The 20,434-nt window shown below is 37.2% G+C and overlaps 1 protein-coding gene across 5 annotated transcripts in view; it reads right to left on the bottom strand.

The window, feature by feature from the left end:
- The window catches only part of LOC108608936 (sodium-coupled monocarboxylate transporter 1), a 47,772-nt gene that overhangs the window by 19,549 nt on the left and 7,789 nt on the right, over positions 1–20,434 (bottom strand). Inside the window, exons 1-2 of one of the 5 annotated variants that reach the window (XM_018000579.2) lie at positions 10,902–11,264; positions 9,835–10,168 (exon numbers count right to left, since the gene is read on the bottom strand). The exons of the other annotated variants lie outside the window; for them this stretch is intronic. The gene's annotated coding sequence lies outside the window, so the exon portion shown is untranslated. Of the gene's footprint in view, positions 1–9,834; positions 10,169–10,901; positions 11,265–20,434 lie in introns of those variants that run through there. 5 annotated transcript variants of the gene reach the window in all.

A 20,434-nucleotide genomic window follows, 5' to 3' on the forward strand; every position in this document is an offset into this window, starting at 1 on the left:
TTACTCTTACTAGTCCATGATATAAAATGTTCTATGGATGGATTTTGGCTATGATAAAATGTTCATTGATAAAATGTTATCGTAAATGACTTTTATATAGATATTTTATATGCACATTGTATATTTCTCTGATATATGTTTATTAATTGATGAAATGGAGCATATCTGTTCGTCGACTACACTAGCTAGCAAAGCTCGCTTATTTGTTAGGACTTAAGCCGAGTCATTATGGTAATTGTCTTGTTAGCTTAAGCTGGGTGTGCCCCAATCGATCGGCAAATTGATGTCAGCTCTTGCAAATTAAATGCACTAATGCAAAGATTGGACTGTCAGGTAAGTTCACTGTGATGCCTTGAACTCATTAAGAGTGCTCAAAGGTGCAAAATGAGTTTATGTAAATTCATTTAATAGACTGCAGAAGGCAGCTCTATATATATAGTAGAAGACCTCCTGAGCCAAAGTTTATAAAAATATAAAGTGATATAAAAATAAAAACTACCCTATAAAAGTAAAGTAAACTACGAAAAGTGAAGCAGAATAATTGATAAAAAAAATGTGTTCTGCTGCTATATACATATATATTTACAATAAAATCCTCTTAATATTTAGAAGCAAAAGATCAGTGAAAGCAGCTTAAAATGCAACAATTTAGTTTCGAGCACTTGCAATGAAGGATAAGTCGGAAATTCGGAAATTTCCGTACTAAAGCGCTTATAGGGCTTTCATAGAGTAGCGATGCTATAAAGTAAACTTAAGGCACTTGGTAAGTATTATGAGAAGCCAAAACTAGATTTATGGGGCCCTTGCAGCAGCAGCAGCAGCAGCAGCAGCAGCAGCATCTACCCCTTTTCATAGTCAACAATGTTGCCAGCTCGCAATGTATGCATTTCATTACAATGCATAAAACTTGACGCTCGCTGCATTTGCCGGTGCGTTCGGCTAATTAAAGTACGCGGCTAATTGGAAGGGTGGGTGCTGGAAGGCGGGGGGGGTGGGGCGAGTAACTTTCTCGATGCAGATTTTGGCAATCAGAAATGCTAGGAATGGTGGCCAAAGTTGCTCTTGATAGGTTTTAGCTTACAGCCACAGTGTGGGCATAACTTTTGGTCCATCAAGTGCTTTAAGTTTTCATCCGTTGTCGCCCACACACAGTCACAGGGGCCGGCACGCACCTCTTCAAGTTAATGTCGTGGCAATCGCGTTTGTCAGCTCAGTCGGGCGCGCAGGGCTGTCGCCTTTCGTTTGGCGAATGGCCATGCCTCCTGGCACGCCCCTTCAAACTGGGTGGCAAGTGCAGTTAAGTCAAGTGGCAGCAAGTTACTTCTGTTTCGTTTGCCATTGTCGCACTCTTCTCCAGCTACTTATACCCTGTACTTGCAGCAAACGTACAAATCGGAGTATCTTGGCATACATATCTGTTCAGCTGCAATTACTGGGATCGATAGTGCTATAACTGAAATATGAATTTAATCAACGTAGGAGCGTGCAGCAGCTCTGAAAGTTTCTTAAGAATGCTGTTTGTATTCCATCTGTATATTTTCGATGTCTTTGAACGCTCGCCTTGGCGTAGATAGTAACTTTGAGTTGTGCACTTTTGATTCGTAGCTGCTTTCAGTTGTATTTCTGCTGGTGCTTTTTGCAGCGGGAACTTTCAGTGGGTTCTCTTCTTCACTTTTGCCGCACGGCTGCTAAAAGTTGTTAAACACAAAACTTTGCCACTTAATACCAGTTCGGGTAATGAAATACGAGCGTGGCAAACTCCTCCCCGCGACGCGTCGCCAGCAAATTGAAGTTGAAGTATGCGGTTCACAAACTTCTGCCAACATGCAACTGTTTCAGCACTTTTTTTTTGCTTTGTTTTGTTTTGTTCTTCTTCCAATGCATTTGTTCTTGTTTTGGCATTATTTTTGTATTTTTTTAAATGATTTCATCGTCTTTGCCATTTTTCCCTCATTGCATTGGACAATTGTTTGTTAACTGTTTTGTGTTGGTTCGTTTTGTTGCGTAGTTTTTACCCTTAACCGAGCGACCCTTACACATGTTGCCCTTTGAGTGCGTTGCGCGGTTTTTGGTCAAGTTTTGTTCGATTTCTCTTTGACCACGTCCACGTCCACGTCTGACTTTGTAATGAGAAAAGTCATTGCTGCTGCCACGCCCCAAATGTGGCTTTTCTCTGACTTAAAATTCACTTGGCCTCTGCAACGACCACAAAATCATTTATCAAAGCAGACCCACAAACAAAAATTTGCTGCACGACTTTGATACCCTTCCAATTATTATAATCTTAAGAATGTCTCTGACTACAGACATATATATTATTGATCGATAGACAGTGATTAATTGCTATGGCTATGCACTTCTGTATGTTTCTTTTGTTTGTATGCATATATAAAAATTTAAAGTCAGAGTATTTGATATTCGTATTGCCAAATTTGGCTGCTCCAGCTTCTGTTTTTGTTGGCTTAAAATGCCAATATTTCAATCTGCCGAGGGGTTAGAAATTACGTTTCCTGCTTTAGAGCCATAAACACACACATACTCTCACACACATACACACAGTTGGCAATTGCTGGGAGAAACCTTCAGATTCCATGCTCTTGATTTCTGTTGCCTTTCGCCTGCAATTTATAATAACTCTTGCCGCATTTCGTAATTTATTTGCAGTCTGACTTTGAAATAGTGTCACGCGTCCTTCAAGTTTGTGAAAAATCTCAACTGTTTTGTGTTCTCCTGCTGCTGTTGCTTCTCCTGCTGCTCCAGCAGAGTTCGCAGCAACAATTAGGCAGCTGGCGCGCCTTAGCAATTTGCGTGAGTCGCGTGGCCGCTGAAAAGTATGCTATAGCAAAGTGAGGCCAGCAAAACCGACCACATGCTGTTAATTTGATCAACATCGTCCAGGCTGGCTGGCTGGCTGGCCGTCTGGCTGGCAGCACTTCATCATGGCAATTCGGTGGTCAGAGTTTCTTTTTGCAGCTCTCGTAATACCCGGCTTTGTGCTACAGACATGCACAACTAATTTCACGTTGTCGCCACGTTCACGTCCATGCTCCGGATGCCGCACAGCAGCACTCGACACCATTGGAGTCTACTCGCCTTACACTCTCTCCCACTCCCTCCCTAGGTAGGGCTCAGGCTGGGTTGCTCTTCAGCTTGCTTTTCCTGTGATACATATATATTGAGTTTTTTTTATTTATTTTTTTTATTTTCTTTCCGCAGTTGCACTTTTGCTTTAACAAAGTTTTCATTACGCGTGCTCTGCAGTGTCCTTCCTCTCTTCAACTGGCAACTGCCCTCTAGGCCATCAGCTCTGAACTGCTCTCCAGTTGCCACCTGCCACCTGCCACCTGCCACCTGCCACCTGCCACCTGCTGTGGTCTACAATGGGCTTGCATTGTGGTATTCCACTTGCGCTCCCCCTGCTCCATGCACCGCGCGCATTTCGCAAATAATTAGGTTAGTTAGTCCAGGGCGTTGAGTGGCCAGACTATGGCACCCACAGTTTTGCATATTAGGCATATTAACGCGTTTACCGTTGCCCGGGCCACTTGCAACACACTCCACAGCCACGCACAAACATTGTTCATTCCGGCTCTAACAATATTATGTGCAACAACAATAAATGTCTGACACGTAGTCAATTGACTGGAGCAACTTTTTAATTTCCCAACGGGGCGAATCTCAATGGATCTCCGTGTAGAAGTCTGTGTAGATGCGATGAGTATATCAATGGAGGGACATATGTTTGCTCTTTAAACAAGATTGCGAAATGCTAATCTATTTATTTATGCATTTAGATATATTGTATTATTATTATTATTAGCCATTATTGGTTTCATCTATGGAAAATATTCACGAACTATTCGACAAATAATTTTCCTAGCTTGATTAACGTTATTTGTTCCGATTTCCATATTTTATTTTTCATATATATTTTCCCATAGCTCATAAAAATTATTTTCATTTTTTTTGAGGAATTTTTTTTTTTATAAATTTATTAATTCAATATTGCTTATGAAAGGGTTTTTAACGTAACGTAATTTATTATCTTACTATAATTACTGCATATACAGTCGAGCCCCGATAATTCGAAATGGCAAGGTGATCAGTTTTTGGTTTTCAATTTACTCAGAAAATTCAAGTTATCGAGAATTATCGAGAACGATTTTTTTATTTATCGCGATTTTTGATCGAGATTCGACTGTATTATATATGTATATATCATGTGCCAATCGGAAAGTCATGCATGTTACATGTGAATCAATAATAAATGTCACAAATGCATTAAATGAAATTTATTTATTTATTTTTGTAGTGCTAGTTGGTTCCGAAAGTCTTTCATTTTTCGATTGTGAAACTAACAGACGTCGCACTCTTAGTGAGCATGAGTCAGGCTTTGTCTATGGAATATTTGAATATTTAATTCTAAGTAGCTGCACACTGAACTCTCTCTAGCTAGGTTTTGCTTGGAGGTTCTCTGCAGTGCTAATGACCGTAAATAGAAGCCATTGGCAATGCCAGTTTACGTTTGCTTAGTCTCTGTTTCGCTGTTTGGTAATAAATTTGCATTTAAGTGTCCAGCCAGGGGCTAAGCAAACTATAATTTGTCTTGTATGCCATGTGACAAGAGGAAAGGACACTAATCATCGTTTAGAGTGCTGCCACTAGACACCCACCGACACCAGCAACACCACCAGCACCACCCACTGGACACCGGCCGACCAATGCCATCTCCGTATTCGTAGCTCTGTTGGCTAATTGAACTAATGAAATGTTTTTCTACTCTTACAGCTCTTGAGCGTTGCGACACATTTGTCCAAGAGACTTTTGTTTTCATTTTCTCTATCTCTCTCTCTCTCACTCTCTTCTTCTAGCTCTCTCTGTGTGTGTGCGTGCCAGCTTAAATTAAAAACCTCTTTTCGGCTCTTTTGTTTGTTTGTGTATAGAGTCTGCTGTTGGTAATAAATTATGCTAGCTACATTTTGTCACCAAGGACTTGCTTTAAATGAATATTTATGCTGGCATCCTCACCTGTCTACAACAGGTGTGCATTGCAAAAGCTCTTGTCAAAATTGACGTTTTCAGTGTGCTTTAATTTGCTGTATCTTTGATGCATCCCCAGAGCATTACAGATTTGTCAACGATATTTGATATGCTCCATATGATATTGTTAATAATAAATGGCTTAAATGTCATATCATACTTTTAAAGTAAGATTTTAATATTTTATAATAGTCTTAGCTTTACTTTGTCTACTCTCTTATGTCTTTCATTTCGTGTAGGGTATTTCATCTTCATCTTCACGTCAGCAATTTGAGTTTGTTTTTTGGTTCTTGGTCTTCTTTTTGGTTTGCCAGCTTTTCGCTTAGCGGCTGTCAATAGTAGCTAGCAATTTGCTTTGATACACTTTTGCAATTAGGCTGCCAGTTAACGCTTGCTTATGACTAGCCATCAGATTTTCAATTAACTTTGATAGTGCACTGGGCAGCGTACTCGGCGCGGCCAACGGAAGGAAGGCGCTTGTCAGCACAAGTTATTAAAACTTTAATTCACTTGGCTTGATATAAAAAATTAGTGGGCTCAACGTTTTTCGTGTCATCTGCTGATGCTGCTGCTACTCCTGCTGCTGTTGCTGCTGTTGCTGCTCCTGCTGCTGCTGCTGGCTAATATGCAGATCATCCCAGTGACCCACCCGCTGGCAGATAGTAGAAGACAACATTTTCTCTGCAGCTACGGAACAGGTAAAAATGGCTAGTCAGCCATGTGGCAGGGTAAGTGAGTGCGCCCCTTTTGGCTGCATGTGGCAGCTGCACAAATTGTTTGCTGCCAGCAAAAACTTTGCAGGCGACATTGTAATTTATTTAATTCTTGTGGACATTTTTTTCGTGTTTCAGTTTTTTGTGTAACTTTATTTGGTTGTTGTTGTTGTTGTTGTTTGTTGTCTCTGCTATTGCGACTGAAATTGGCAACAGTTGCCCGGCAGCAGTTGTCACGGGGCCCCACGCAACATTGTTGTGGATTTCATTTGAATTTATGCTAAATTGTGAGCTTAAAAATGCGTGTTATCCTTCTGGACGGGCTGTCGCTGTCGCAGTTATTGTTATTGTTTGCGAGGGGAGGGCGGGGGCGTGGACTAGGGCTCAATTTGGCCCGTTGTTTTCGGGGCTGGCGCTCGGAATTATAATTTCAAATGATTGTACCAATTATTTGCGTACAATCAGCTGTAATTAGCATATTTAATTATAGTCATTTCGCATAAATATGCATGAGACGCAAATTTCATTTAACAGTTGGCAAAGTGCTGACAACTTGAGGACCAATGAGCAATTAAGACAACTGCCAAACCTGCGCCTAATGACAACCTTACAAAATGCATTTAAAGCAGAGATTGATTGATGGAGCTCAAATGATAAACACATCACTGCATAAATGCCTGCATTTACGACTATGACCAGAACAATGGGGAAAACAACAAGCAGAGAGTCACAATCAATTATCAACGCCCACATATCATGGACGTGTTTATGCAAATGCTCCATGCACCGCATTCACCTAGTTAATTGATGGCAAAAAGTGTGCAATTAGCCATATGCATTTCAGCCTCAATGCTACTACCTCTGACAGCTGAAATCTTCATTCAACTTACGCATCAGCCAGCAGCGAGTTCAGCTGTGGCTATGATGGCACTTGAGCATACCCTATATGCACTTGGAATTTGTCGAGGCGGCTCTAGCTGCTGCTGTTATATATCTATCTAACTGTCTATCTATCTATTTATCCAGTTAACTACCTATCTATCTATATATCTATCTATCTATCTATCTATCTATCTACATATCTGTATATCTATATATTTATCTATCTTTCTATTTATCTATCTACATATCTATCTTTATATCGATCTACATCTCTACATCTATCTATCTACATTCTATCTATCTCTATATCTGTCTATCTCTATATCTACCTATATCTCTATCTATATATCTATCAATCTATCTATCTATCTTTCTATCTACCCATCTATCTATCTATCTATCTATCGATCTATCTATCTATCTATCTATCTATCTATCTATCTATCTATCTATCTATCTATCTATCTATCGATCTATCGATCTATCGATCTATCGATCTATCTATCCATCTATCTATCTATCTATCTATCTATCTATCTGTCATCTATCTATCTAAATATCTATATATCTCTCAATCTATCTATCCATCCAACTATATATATCTATCGATCTACAATCTATATATCTACATTTACAATCTATCTATCTATCCAACTGTCTATTTATCTATCTAATTGTTGTAATTTACATTACCTATAGAATGCTCTTAAATCCAACATGCCAAATCGATTTCAATAACTAATCTGCCACTGCAGGGTATACACTGATTGAAATAAGTCATACATATGTTGCATTTGACGCTTGACAGGTGAGACATTTGCGTGTGTCATTTGTACAAATTTATGTGCGTTTCCCGTTCAATTTATAATTAACGGTAATTAGTTGACTACGGTAATGGGGTCCCACTTGACGACGAGGTGCAACAGTTGCCAGAAAGTGTTGCATTCCATGGATGCCCGTTGCAAATGAGCTGGCTCAAGTGCAACAAGCAGCAGGCAGCGTACACGTGCAGCATACACCGCACAAATGCTTAAATTAATTTCCTTTCAACATAGGATAGCTTGAATGTGGGCAACGTTCACTCACTCACACACACACTCGCGCACTCTGTGCAAAGTTATCAAGTGTAATTTGCGTTACGCTTAAGACAGCAGCAAAATTCAAGCAACTTGTCATAATCAGAAGATTATGTTGCAACAGCAACAGAAGCAGCAGCAACAGCTACAGCAGCAGCACAAGCACAAGCTCAAGCAGAAGCAGAAGCATCAACGGCAACAAACTCACTTAATAACTTGGCAAAGCGTAACAGCAATTACACGACAACACACAGCAGCAACAACAGCAAAGTTTGACAACACCAGCTTGTGCAGCAACAATAACAGGAGCAGCAGCAGCAGCAGCAACAACAACAACAACAAGAAAGTCACTTTGTGTTTATGCTAAAAATGTTGCACGTCTTGATTGACAGCAACAGCAACAGCAACAAGCAACAGCAGCAACCTCGCTGGACTCTTGAGTGTGTGTGTGTGTGTGTGTGTGTGTGGGTGCTGCCTCAGAACGGAACCAAGTTGTTGTTGGTGTTGTTGTTGTTGTTGTTTTAGCTGAGGTCCCATTTCGGTCACATCATTTATAAGCCAAGTGGGCGTTGTTTGCCATTGTCGGCTGCACTTGTTGTTGCTGTTGTTGTCCCTTGGCACAAGTTGAAGCCGGCTCCTTGGGCACACCGAAGGACTCGCCCGCATACGTAACGAACTCAAATGAAGTTGCCAGCAAGTAAGCTAATTTGCATAGACTTCAGATTGTCGCACGCTGCCGTAATTGTTGTTCACTCATTAAGACGCTTGACTGTCAAAGCTTGAGAGCTCCAAATTTAACAACGTCACGACCGAATTATCCGAGTTAAGCCAAAAAACAAAAGCGAAAATATAACACTTGCACTAATAAACGGGTTTTTTTTTCTTTTCAATGTAGGTGGTTTACCCAAAATATTTTCTATCCGCCTCCAAAGACATTGACGTTAACGCATTTCAATTTGTTGACAACGCAACGATTGCTCGAGTGCTACTAGCAGCTGGAATCGAGCGTGGAATATTCCTTCCAAATTAGGTTTTGCTCTATGCGTGTCGGCGTGTGATAGCTTCAGATCAGCTGTTCAAGCATTCAACACTGTCAGCCAAAATATTATTCACAATTCGTTGGAGACTTGAATCAATTTGGAAATTCGTTAAATCATTTGTGGAGTCTTTCATTGGGCTATCCGCATATGAAATGGAGGTATTATTATTATTATTATTATTATTATTTTTTTTTATCTAACTTTGAGTTCATTTTTAATATATAGCGGAAGCTTATGCCAGTTATAAAACTTTTAAATTTAAAATATTTTTTTGAACATTTTTTAATTCTATAAGCGATTGCAAAAAGTGAAACAAAATTTTAAATATTATTTTAGAAATTAATTTAACAATGTTATTGCGTTAGCAGAAGAGTGAAGCTGAATTTTGGGTATCAGTAAGTTATATAGAAAATCAGAAGTACTTTATTAAAGTTGATTCTTATTTTTCTTAATATTCATTATTTCAGTTGAATATAGCACTCAATATATCCTAAATATTAAATTATATTGATGATGTAGAGAGTTTGTATAGAAACATATTGAAGCAGTAGCCTATACAGAAAAACAGAAGAACTTTCTTTTCAATAGATTTTCATATCCTTATGCCTTTTCTTAATTTTCTTCCGTCCATTGCATTCAAAATATCCTAAATATTCAGATATTCAGATCCTGCTTCATAGAGAACCCTATTGAAGCAGTAGCCCATAGAGACTCGACTCACTTTAGCGATAATTTATGCTGTTTTTCCAGATTCTACTCATATCGTGACAAAATCAATTAGGAGAATATGCAAATAGAAATGTAGACAGTATATGTCTCGTTTAAGCACAGGTCTCATAAATATTACGATAACTCATGTTTTTCGTGTGAACGACAACTGAATCACCACAAAAAGAGACAAAATGAAGTTTCAGCTTCTGCAGCAAGTGCGTCATATAGAGCAGCATATGTCAATGCCAGCTGAATAAATAGGGTAACCGCTCGATGTTAATCGGTGAGTAAATCAATCAATACGAATATTTAACGGTAGCGTTTACTATACAATAACGGTAGCGCTTTCTGTACTATATTATAGGCACTCACGTGATGAGGAGTTGTTTTTCAAATCTGTTGAGGATGTCCTTTGTGTTTTGTACGCGCAGGAAACACGACCTTACGGTTCCAAAGTTACAATTGAATGCCGCAAGCGGAGTCCCAGTTCCGTATTTATAAGAAGCTAGGGCTTAATTGCCTCGGGCGACTAACATGATTTACATAGAAAATATTTTCGACAAACACTACTACTCAGAGCCAGAGTCAATTTCAGCAGGTGTTTTTCGCGTGAATGTGGTTTATTGCTCACTGAGCCCTTTATAATGCTGCTTTAGAGTGAAATTTATATGGAATCTTACCAGACAACTGGCAAATGTTTGTCCGTCTATGAAATCATAAAAAATATAACAAAATATTATCTCGTTTCACTTGGATGTAACCGAAATACGTCAGGCTCGCTCTCAAGCTGATAAGACGATAAATTGAATCTAGAATTTTTGAGTTAGTTGGCCTCGAGGGCAACGGAAGTGTTTTCACAGCTGTGTGACGCTACCACAGATTATTCCAGACTTATCCGAATAGCTGGGTCATTAATCTGCAATGAGTAATGAGCTGCTGCAGCATTCCCAGTGACTGTGATTTGGACACACATCTCTCATTCGACAAGCGGATAGCTGTAGCTGTAGCTGTAGCTAGAAATCACTGCTCAATGAATTGCTACAGTTCTAAATTTTTGCATTTGCAAAAAGGGAAAGCGAAAAGGAAGGGGAAAGTATAATTTATGGCCCACGCTCGCGTTCTGTGCAAAATAATGAACCATAATTTCATTTGAAACAAAAGTTGCTAGCAACAAATTTGAACTACATAATTTTGAGAATTACGCTCTTTGCTTTCTTTCATTCATATATTTTTATTTTTTTATTTTTTGGCACGGCACTTCATAAATTTTCATTAGGTAAAAGCTTGTACATAAGCCAACTTGTGGCTGTTTTTGTTGTTGTTGTTGTCGTTGTTGGGATTCGTTTAAGCAGCCTAAGCCGAATTTCAGTGCTGTAGCACATCGAATTAATGGACACACTCGAGAGTTGGGCCAAAGTTTTAAATTTATTAAAATTTACTTTGCGCTAAAAGGTTTTTACACTTGCACTTCTTGGTTTCAACTGAAACGGAATACTTTATAATGTTGCTCGACAAGCAAACTCTTCACCTGTTGCAAAAGTAGAAAATATGCAAACCGGATATCATTGAGGAATACCAAATATCCTTAGCAGGCCGACGATTATATACCCTCAAAGAATATTTAGTTTGTGTATGTATTGAATAAGTAGATTGATAAATTGATAAAGTGTTGTTTAATAAATGAAATTGAATATTTATAAATTTATTCAGCATACATTAAATTGTGGAGAATTGAAATTGTTGTTGAATTATAATTGAAATTATAATTGTTTATTTTTTTTTCTTTTTTTTTTTAACATTTAATCATTCTTCTAATTTAGTTCTTACTTTTTTTTTTTTTTTTTTTTTTTTTTTGATATTTTGTCTATATATACATTTGTGTATCTTTTCAAGTCTTCTTTATATTCATATAATCTTAATATTTTTTTTTTTTTTTTTTTTAATTTGACTAAATTTATTCTACTTATATCTGCTTGATAAGTTTGCAGCACATCTCTGCAATATTTAAATTTAAATTTTATTACACGTGTAATGTTATATAAAACTCCAAGTCGCAATAGGCCAACAAAGGGCAAAAGTGCAATAAAATGTGGAGCCCAATTGTGTCTGTTGCCTTCAGCTAAGCAGTAAAAGCGATTAGAGTTAAGTTGAGCTAATCCAATTGGTTAGTTTATCCTCAAGTCGAGAAGTACTTCATTTAAATTATCAAAAACTGATCTAAGCTAACATTAGCTATATCATTTGCCTTGTAACTTGACTGAGATAATGCAGCGTACTGTTACGGAATTCCGCATTCATAAAATTTCAAATACAACTGAGATATTTCACAGTTATTTTATTATACCAAAACAAATGTTTCAACAGCAGACAAAAAAAGACTAAAAAAAAAAAAAAAAAAAAAAAAAAAAACGTTTGAGTAGATAAACGTAGTCTAGCAGCTGTAAGTATTTCAGTTAAATATTTACATGTTTGCAAACTGAGTTATCTTGGCCAAGTTTATTGTTAGTGTGAACTTTTTGAAATTCTCATTTAAATTAGCTGCACCAAAATGTTATCGTACCTAATTAACAGTGTTTAATATTGATTTACATTGATATTGTTGACTTTGAGTCAAGATTGCAATGCAAATATTAGGTGGAAAATATTAAGTAATAATAGTTGAAGAATGAAAATTACATTTTTAAAAACTCTCATAGCTATGTTTCAATAAAACTAAAATCTAATTTATTCTATACATTAAATGCTTATACCAAACTAAGTTTTAGTTAGTTTTTTTTTTTTTTTTTTTTTTTTTTTTTTTTTTTTTTTTAGCATTTAATTCATTTTTGTTTACTTTCAATTAAATATGTTCCGTATTAATTTTATATCAGCTTATTTTTCTATCGGTATGTCTCATGAAAAAAAAAGAAAAAAATTCACATAATTTATTTATTTGTGCAAATATTATGAATTAAATATACACAATTAAATATTTATAAAACAAATAAAAAACGTTTTTCCAACGCGTTTTTAATGTCTTTAAATTGAGTAATTGTTAACGCTTTGTATTCACAAACTATTTGTTTGTCACTTAAATATGCTGCATATGAAAGCATAATTACAAATTCATAAGCCTGTGAAAATACACAAAAACTGTTAATATTGTTGTTCTCTTTCATGCTCATTCTAGAAATCTCTAGAAGGTATATTAGCATTTTTTAAAGTGAGTAACTAGCTATCTAGCTATCTATCATAAAAACTCTTCAGATAATATATATATCAAGTGGTTACTGTAGAGCTACTCAGATTTATCTCTTCGGGGGCGTGGCAAAATGAAAAACAAACCATATCTAAGTCAGATGTGCTATGCATATACATTATATATTTGGGTATTAATCAATTGAACTCCTTTCGTACTCTGAGCAAGTATTCTGCACTCGGTTACGCCCAATTGCAGCGTTGAGCTTGTGTGGCTTATGTTTTTCTGCCTGGCAGCGCAAAAGTATTGAAAGGTCAGCTTGAACGGGGGTAGGGTGGAGCAGGACCAGAGTCAAGTTAACATATATACATATGTACATATATATAAAAATATACATATATATAATGCATAAAACCACACAAATCAATTTGCAATTGCGCTTTCTCAATGTGCACATTGAAAATGTTTTTATAATAGTTTCGATGCGGTTTCTATTTATTTGCCATGTGCCAACAACAACAACAATAACAACTTTTTGCCCAGCCATTTGGGCCATCATTGTTCATTGGCTAACAAGAGCAGAAAAAAAGTTTTTATTACATTTGCTTTAGATGTTCGATGTTTGTTTGTTGTTGTTGCCTGATGGAAAGGTTAAAAAATATACGTAATGCTGTTATAAATATGCAATGGCGAAAGAAGCAGAAAGTTTTTAGTGAAATGTGATTGACTAGTTGGTATCCTACACTCAGTTGAGCTTTGAATTCCTACTCCAACTCCAAGCTCTAGATATTATAGAATCGTATATCTCCATTTGAAAGCTGCAATGATTCGACATTGCTCTAGTTGAATACGGCAATTCAACTTTATTACCAATAAGAGGACTCATGAATCTCAACTACTCGAATGCGTTTCATCACGATGCAGAAAAAGAAGATTTGCTTGGCAGACAATTTCATGGAATGCTTATAGAGCAGAAAGGAGGTCTTCAATTGTTTAACTACGAAGACAACTCAATTATACATCAATAAATGCATAAATACATTGTTATTAAGTTGTATTGTGGAAAAAATAAAAACAGTAAATTAGTATAGCTATTTATATGCATGAATCGATAGCAGGAAATTACTTTAGTAGCAGGTGTTTTAGTGAAAAGTAAAATACATTTCCAGAGCTAATTAGCCAAGAGTACTAAGAGGCCTTAAGCGGAATTGTTCCGTGTGGACTAAAGAGCTTAGGCGCACCATGAGTGCTAAAGCTAAAATAGATGATTAATTGAAAGTTCAATTAATACATTTGGTATTACTTTATATATGTACATATGTACATATATTATTTTCGTAGAAATAACATTTAATTTTGTGATCAATCGAAATGTGAAAAGAGTCTGCAGGCTATCCAGCTATAAAGCTTTTAGCTTTAATTCAGATATTTGTTTTATGATTATTTTGGCAATGTTCATGGGGAGCATCGCAAATCAGCGAAATGAGACAACGAATTTGACAACTCACGAGTTTCGCTGAACATTTCAGATAATATATTTTGGCAACGTGCATCACTCGATTACGAGCTGAAACGATTATATTGGAATCGTTTGACTTGATGTTGAATCGATTTGAGACAGAGAATCGAATTTTGGCATCTGAATTTGTTTAGATTTATGGCAAACTGATTTTTAAACTAAGATCATCGGCCAAGCCTTTCTTGAACTCTTAGCTGAATATAGAGTTATTTCACAATTTTTAAGAATTTTGATTTCATTTGTGAGTGTGAGCGAGTATTATACAGTCAGCTGTGCCTGACTGATTTCTTTGTTATTATGCATTTGATTTCATTATTATGGCTATTTTCTTTGATTTGAATACCAAATGCGAGGCATATTCCGCGCAGCACGTTCGCCGTGCATATTTAACATGTGTTGTTGGGATTTTGTTCAGTTTTGTACATTTACACTTTAGAGCTTCGTATGCGAATCAAGAGAGTGTTAAATATTTTAGCAGCTGGAGTACACAATTTCATATAAATATTTTGCAGCTACGTTCCATTTACATGTGCTTACAATACGTACCCTCTGGCTACAGCCCGTTCTCTGATATGAAATAAAAATCAAACTATCTCATTTGTTATTTGCATTTGGCTAATTGTGCAAAGTGTAAGAGGTGGCTACGTACACACATTCCTATGTGCTTAACAATTTTGTTTACCCTTTTATGTGAAGCGTACGCAAATTATATGCCATTTAAATGAAATCGTTTTGGCAAACGTTTTATGTGAATATAAATGCAGTCAACCAATTAAACTGAATGTGCTCTACACATTTAAACCAGGGGGCGGGAAGGGGGGTTAGGGTGCGGGGAAGAACAAAAAATCACAAGTGGGCGTCGAGAGCAGACGAGTGGAGCAGCAGTTTGGCCGGGCGCTAAAAGATTTATGAAATGCCATTAAAAAATTAACACATGATTCTGTTAGCTACGCGTCGGCTGCTTAATAGCTCCAATGGAGGCTGGCTGGGATCTCTCGGAAACGCTAAGCTTGGCTGCCACTTACCTTTGATTAAATCATTTATGCTAATTTTCAGCAATGACGTTGATTAAACTTTAGCTGCTCACGCCGTGTGACGTCTTGACGAGGCTTTAGCGTTATCTACAGCACCGTCTCTTGTTTATACGTAATGCTGTTGCTACATTCATTAGCAGCTGTTCAATTAGCCACATAAAAGTCACTTCAATCAGGCAAAAGAGCCCCAGAGCATATTCAATCAAAATGAAGCAAGTTAATATTTGCGCTTAATGACGTCTATTTGCCATTTGCTGTTTGCAGTTTGCACTTGTTATATTATTATATAAGTATGTACATAGAAAGCGAAATTTCACAATTTCAAAGTTAAATCGAAATTCTAGGCAAATTAATGCTTGCATAAATATGTTTGTTAGCCTCAAAGATTTCATTTCATATTTAATTAACTTGGCCTTTGAGCAAACAAACCAACTGTAAAGCGCTTCGACTGTGTGCTCAGCTTAAATAATCGATGGAAAACAAATCACAATGCGATAACCGTCACACTTAATGTTAATTAAGACAACCAACTATAAATATACTTACAACTATAAATATAACTTCTATTAAGTTAGTTATTTATTTAAAATGCACTTCACTTGATCTATTCTGAAAACGATATCAGACTAAACAAAAAATACAAATTAATTGGGCAAATGATGGCTATACCAAGGTCTGTCAAAAAAAAAAAAAAAAAAAAAAAACCAACAACAATTAGAACAACAATAAACAATTGTCTATTTTTGTTAAGTGGCTTTATCTTGTCACTCATCGGGCGTCTGCGTGTTTTTCCGTGTAAAGTGTCGCACTCGCCATTGAAAAAATATTTATAAATTGTATTTTGCAGATAACAACAACAACAGCAACAACAACCAGTCTATGTATCGTAACAAATGTAAAAATGTCACGTGAATCGCTAAAAGCATTTTGCCCAGCTTACTTATTGTGATTGCTTGCACAATTTTCGATTGTGCGCGTTGATCAAACATTTTTCCATTTAGAAAAACAAATTTTCGAATGTAAAAAAAAAAAACAAAAAATATGAGAATTTAACTACATACTTGACAAAACCACAATTAGTTGACTGTTCACACGGCTCGCAAAGTGTTGATTGATATCATTAAATTTCTTGAAATTTCATGAAATTGATTGATTCAATTAAAACATTGATTAATTAAATAAAAAATAATTATATTAATTGCCCGACACTGTTTACATGACGAAGCACACACGCGCATATTTAATATTTGTTAATTTATTTTCATATTTCATAGCGCAATTATTGATACATTTAACATTTGCATCAGTGCTAAATAAATAAATATGAAATGATATGCTTTAATTGAAAAACTCTTTTATCATTCATTTGTAGCTTTTGCTGTGGTCAATTATAGTCCTATAACGCAAAGCCTGTATATATTGTCATGTCTTAATTAGGCAGTATTTTTAAAGAACATGAATGGACCAAAACCAAAATGTAAAAAAATAAGAAAATGAATAATTAAAAGAATTTATTGATATTGATATGTTGTCAGACAATGTGTAGCTGCTTAAGCCTGTGAAGCATATTTACTCAAATTCATATGCGTGTTTAGCAAGAGAATGAATGTGTAGGTTAGCTAAAATAAAGTGCAAGTTTCAAGTTACAGTTTCTTTAATTTAAGTTTCCATCTATCGATAAGCAAATACGCGGCCAAAACATCTCTGCCATGGACCCTTAACAAGGAGATGTAAAGTTTTCGAGTTCATGCCAACTTTTGTTCTGTTACAAGAACAATTACCCATTTTCTGTGATTTAAGTCTTTAAGCCAAATTGAGAGCTGTTCTACAACGCTATGAAATCTTGTGAGTTTATATTCATATTGCTCCTGTGGGGCCTCAAAGGGCGAATTGAACAGATTTCCTTTATTAACAAATTGAATTTTCATGTTTGCTTGTTATTTGGCATGTTCGGCCAGCGGAGTTGTGTGTGTGCGTACGTGAGGAGCTGTCAAAATTCCACGAGCAGACCAAAGGCATTTCAACGGCGAGCCACTTACAGTGGCCCACAGAGCCACTGCAACTGGCGGTTCCGATGCCACTGGCAATGGTGGGCAATGTTACACCAATCACCAGGAACTCGAACACGAAACGGAACCTCAGGCATTGTCGGGGCTAACGAAGTGAAGGCTGGGCTGCCAGCGTGCACAGTGGTCTTCCTCATTGCCCAGGGTTGCATTGAATCGAATGAGAAGCACATAGAAGGGCGCTAGTTAGGCTATTAGTGTAGCGGAGACAGTTAAAGGGCCAATATCTCTTAAATATTCACAATCATGCTATGAATAGCTAACTGCACTGAATTGGCCCACTGTGCGTGCGGATTGGTGCACTAGCCGTGGTTAAATTGCACTTGAATGATTTTTATTGTGACAGCCGCATGCTGTTCAGCAAATTAAATGCCTCAGCCGCAATAATAATAACAACAACAGCAACTGCAACAATAATAATAACAACAACAACAACAGCAACTGTGCTACCATTTGCCGCACTGACAAGCAATTAAATGCGTGTTGCAAATGTGGCCAAGAGCATCAGCAGCAGCAGCAGCAGCAGAAGAAGAAGCAGAAAAATTGGTAATTGCTGCTGGATTTTATTGCAGCTCAAGCTGGAAGCACAGCCCGCTGTGTGTTAACCCCCTCGCCTCTCCTTGCTGATTCAATTGACAGGACAGTATATGAAATTGTAATTTGCCGTTCGTTATTAATTATTTTGTTTTTAATGCTTCCATATTGAGAGATGCAGGCGATAAATGTGCTGACGCAATTTATTGCTATGTTTAAAGAGTATTCCGGGAGAGAGCCAAGAGATTACATTTATTGCAAATAAATAATATATAACAAATAATAATTGTATTTAAAGATCAAATACTCTCTCCTGCCGGACTGTTAATCCTGTGAACTGTTTTAGCTTGGCATTGAATTATGGTTTAAGCCAAGTAATTTAATCGGCGCGCTTATAAAAATTATAAAAGTCATTTAACGCATGGCAGGGATTATGGTCACATTAAGAATGTAATTAATTTAAATGCATTATAAATGCGAAAGTGCCACAAAGAAAATAAATAACAACGTAACTGAAAACTATCACTGGCATTTAAAGTGAAAATTACAGAAAAAAAAAAACAAAAAAAAAAGTATAAATACCATATATAGAGCATATAAATAATTAAAGAGCAACAACAACGACAATGGCAACCGCACAGCGAGTGAAATTCATTTTCGCCACCTTTCCCATGAGGCACACACATACACACACATATATACACACGCACAGGGGGCCAGGAAGTGGGTGTGCCCCGCTGCTGTCGCTGCCAGCTGATTATTTATTTTCAGTTTTTATTTTATTTGTATTTTCTCATTTATATGTATATTGTGTACGAGTGTGTGTGTGTGTGTGTGCTATGCCTACTGCCAGGCCGAGTTCTCGCTGCCAAGCAGCCAGCCAAGGGCCAACAGCAAGACCAGCGCCGAGATTGACATAAATAAAACGGGCAACTGTACTGCATGCGCCTCACCACTGTGTGGCTGTGTGTGTGTGTGCGCCTTGGCGAAGGAGCATGAAAACGATTTTAATCCAGTCTACAAAGTAGTAAGTCTGCACAACTTTAGCACACCGCCAGCCTTGATACCTAATCAGGTGGCATCAGGTGTAAGCAGATAGGGAAAATGCAATGGGAGAAAATTGTGAGAAAATGTGAGATGAGAAAATATATACAGCTTATGTCGAGCAATAAAACATAGAGAATATGATATATTTTTGCATTTAAACATTAGAAAATACTAAAAATTTGAGAATATGATATATTCTGGCATTTATATAAAATTTTGCTTGTATAATATATTTTTAAAAATTTATGTGCATTGTTATTCTATATAAAATTTAATTAGTTTTGCATAATTTATATATGTATATTTTATATATTTTGTCTAGCTACCTCAAGTGTTACAAGTGTCTGCATTAAGTTGTGCGCACTCATTTAACTGTATAGGGTATACTAAATAATATTTTCTTGGCTGGCCAAAGGGCAGACAGGGCCCAGTGTTGCAAGCCGTTGTGGTGGCTAAAAGCAAAACGAAATCCGAGAATGAAATTTATCTGCTGCGATTTATGGTCCGCATACAGCAACAGAGAGTCAGCACTGGGAGTGGCATCCTCGTTGAGTTCATAAATAGCAATGTTGCATGCAACATGCACTCGACTCGGACCGCACACTCGAGCCCCAGTTCGACGCGTCTCGACTCGACTCGACCCGACTTGAGTCGACTCGACTCGCGCAGGCTCTAATTTTTATGAGAATGTTGCGTGCTGTGCATGCTACAAGGCGTTGCCGTCATGTCGACGACAACGCCGCCGTTCTCAAGCAGCAGGATTCGCGACTTGAAGACATCATGCACAGAGTTAGGGGGGGAAAAAAAGAGGAAGCATATTTAGATATGTATATATAAACTACTTTATCAAAATGCAAAATGTAGAATGCAAAGAGCCAGCACAGACCATCCACATAGTACACATACGCCACGTGCGCTGCCTCTCAAAATTAGCTCCCTGGCAAAAATGTCGACTGCACGCGTCCAACAATAGCTGGTAACAAGTAATGAGCAGCAACATATCAGCTGCCAGACTAAAGAATGCCCTGTAGGAATATATATATGTATATCTCTAAAGAGAATTGTTTGCAGTGTAAAGAGCTCGCGAACCTAAAGCATGCTCGACCATGAAGATCTGGTCTTGAGCCAAGGCTCGCCTTAAGTGCTGTTCCTTTAATTCGTTTTCTTACATGCCAGAGATGAGCTTTAAGCCATAATTAAAGTAGCTTCTACGATGAGAACTTTTCAATATATGCCCCTAAGGAATGTCTTTAAAGAAATGCCCCAGAGGGCTGCACCAGTTGGCGAAAAAATACAAAATAATATAAATCTGTGGAAAAATCCACAATCGGGCTTTGTTGTTGTGTGTTGCTAACAAGCAATTCAATTAGTTGCCGGCAGCAATAACAACAACAACAACAACAGCAACAACAACAACAGCAACAATAGTTGCTGCAATCATCTGCCTAGTCGCATAAAGCAGAGCCAATGCGAGCCTGATAACTAGGCGAAGCATTTTTGGGTGGCAAAGTTTTGTGCAAAGCTATCGACAGTGCTGGTTGTTGTTGTTGGTGTTGTTGGTGTTGCAGTTGCTGTATTTGCAATTGATGTTCGG

The sequence above is a fragment of the Drosophila arizonae genome, chromosome 2 (genome assembly GCF_054131065.1).
Source record: "Drosophila arizonae isolate 15081-1271.41 chromosome 2, UAZ_ARI_1.0, whole genome shotgun sequence".
Lineage (NCBI taxonomy): Eukaryota > Metazoa > Arthropoda > Insecta > Diptera > Drosophilidae > Drosophila > Drosophila arizonae.